Source organism: Bos indicus, chromosome X, assembly GCF_029378745.1.
Source record: "Bos indicus isolate NIAB-ARS_2022 breed Sahiwal x Tharparkar chromosome X, NIAB-ARS_B.indTharparkar_mat_pri_1.0, whole genome shotgun sequence".
NCBI classification, from domain to species: domain Eukaryota; kingdom Metazoa; phylum Chordata; class Mammalia; order Artiodactyla; family Bovidae; genus Bos; species Bos indicus.
This window is the reverse complement of record NC_091789.1, coordinates 105,934,788-105,937,321: the sequence shown is the minus strand read 5'-3', so window position 1 is coordinate 105,937,321 and position 2,534 is coordinate 105,934,788. Positions and strand designations below refer to the sequence as shown.

General features: G+C 38.0%; 1 long non-coding RNA gene across 1 annotated transcript in view; it reads right to left on the bottom strand.

Moving 5' to 3' along the window:
- Window positions 1-2,534, bottom strand: part of LOC139181342 (uncharacterized) — a 121,741-nt gene that overhangs the window by 71,007 nt on the left and 48,200 nt on the right. The window lies entirely within an intron of this gene.

Here is a 2,534-nt window from a genome sequence, read left to right as displayed (position 1 = left end):
CTGTTCAAAAAAAAAGCAGGGAAGGATGGATCTAGCTCATTCTAAGACACTATGCTTCTCTTCTGAAAACAGCAATCATTGGTACTTCCCTCTAGGCCAGGAATTACTAAATATGCTTACCTTTTAAGATGTGGTTCCCAAAGAGAGACTAGAGTTTAAAAAAGAACACAATGAGTTAACGCAGGCTTAAAGGAAAACTTTAGAGACACTGTTTATCCTAAAACAAGACAGACTACATCATCTCCTTTTTCTTTTAATCTAATTTCCATAAACCCATGTCCCAAATGTCAGAAACATTTCTCACATTAGGTAGTGTGTGTGAAAGTGAAAATGTTAACTGTGCAGTCATGTCTGACTTTGCAACTCCATGGACTGTAGCCTGCCAGGCTCCTCTTTCCATGGAATTCTCTAGGCAAGAATACTGGAGTGGGTTGCCATTCCTTTCTCCAGAGAATCTTCCTGACCCAGGGATCAAACCCAGGTCTCCTGCATTTCAGACACATTCTTTATAGGCTGAGCCACAGCTAAGGCCCATCTTAAGATAAAATAAATCCACTTATAGGTTGGGAACACTCTTGATAAGTATGCGGTTGTCGGAACGCAAAAGATGAGCACAGTACTGAATCAATTGCTTATTGAAGACCCAGTGCAGCATACTAATCTCAGTATCCTTGCTCAGACCATAGCTAGGAGTGCAAGTCAGTCAAAGCTATGGTTTTTTCCAGTAGTCATGTATGGATGTAAGAGTTGGTCCATAAAGAAGGCTGAATGCCAAACAATTGATGCTTTTGAACTGTGGTGTTGGAGAAGCCTCTTGAGAGTCTCTTGGATAGCAAGGAGATCAAACCAGTCAATCCTAAAGGAAATCAATTCTGTATATTCATTAGAAGGAGTGATGCTGAAACTCCAAAACTTTGGCCACCTGATGTGAAGAGCTGACTCATTAGAAAAGACCCTGATGCAGGGAATGACTGAAGGCAGGAGGAGAAGGGAATGACAGAGGACGAGATGGTTGGATGCATCACGGACTCAATGGACATGAGTTTGAGCAAGCTCCGGGAGGTGGTGAAGGACAGGGTGGCTTGGAGTGCTGCAGTCCATGGTGTGGCAAAGATTCGGACAGGACTGAGTGGCTGAACAAGGAGTGCAAGATGCTGACCAAAAAAAAAAAAAAAAAATCTTGAAAGAGGGCTCTCATTTAGTACTGATAATAGAAGAAACACATCCATTTTTTGTGATCAGTTCAGTTCAGTCACTCAGTCATGTCCAACTCTTTGTGACCCCATGGACTGCAGTACGCCAGGCTTCCCTGTCCCTACTCAAACTCATGTTCATTGAGTCGGTGATGCCATCCAACCACCTCATCCTCTGTCATGTGAGATTTTTTTGCTATACATACAAATTATAATCAAGTTAACATACCAGCAAAGGTCTCATTTTGTACCATTCTCAGTAATGGAGGACAAATCATAAAAACAAGGTAGAGCTAAAACCAGCCTGGTTTAAAAGCATGGGCTATATAGAGTATCTGAAGAAAAATGGATTTTTCATAAGTTCCAATACAAAGAATACCTTAATATTCATTAAACACTGTAAAATATCTTTCATAGACCTTACATTTGATAATACTGTATGCTCTAAGAGCCCAATGTAGGTATAGAAAATTTGATATTTATCAACCACTAATAACTGTACAGACTGAAAAAGCAGAGAGCACTCACTCACAGAATAAGGATTTCTAAGGCACATAATAATGACCAAGCTAGAAAACAGTTGAAAAGTTTTACATTACAACAGCCCTGTATTATAACCACTTAAAGTGTTCTTGGTTTGTAATCATACAAGTCCATTTCTTAAAACTGGAGAACTATTATTGTAGCCAAAGGTCAACAAGTACCTATGCTGAGAGTCACTAAAAGAAATCCATTTAGGAAGAAGTAGATTTGTACAATGTCTGTGAAGCGAAACATCAACTCTCAATATTTCTAAGGGGAACATGAAGTCCTCTTTTTTTCACTCTAATTCGTTTCTTTGGACCTTAACACCACGCATAACATGTCTAACTCCTACCATTTTGAAAGCATTCTCCTAAAAGCACAAAAAAAATTTTAATTACAAAAGAAAGAAGTGGTAAGATTTTTTCCCACTTATTTTAAGAGAAGAAATACCCAAAGGAAGCCAAAATGTTACTTAAAATGCCTGATGCTAAACTCATGTCAAAATAGAATATGGAGGCTCATGGAAAATAATCGCAACTTTGCTAAACACTAGCATAAAAATTACTTTTCATGTAAAAACTATTTGTTAAGGGTCCAGTCTCGAATGAACATATAGAAATAAAACCTTCTTGACAGAGATAGCTGGACAAATAAATTCTTTATTTCTCTCATATTTTTCAGAATATGTTCACATAGTTCTTAATTCACAAGACATAATATGGTATAGTCCACTGTATAAATGGATTCATTTGGAAAGCCTCCTTTCTTTCACAGGCTTAAAAATGCTTGCTTCCTGTTTTCCAGGAGAACATATTT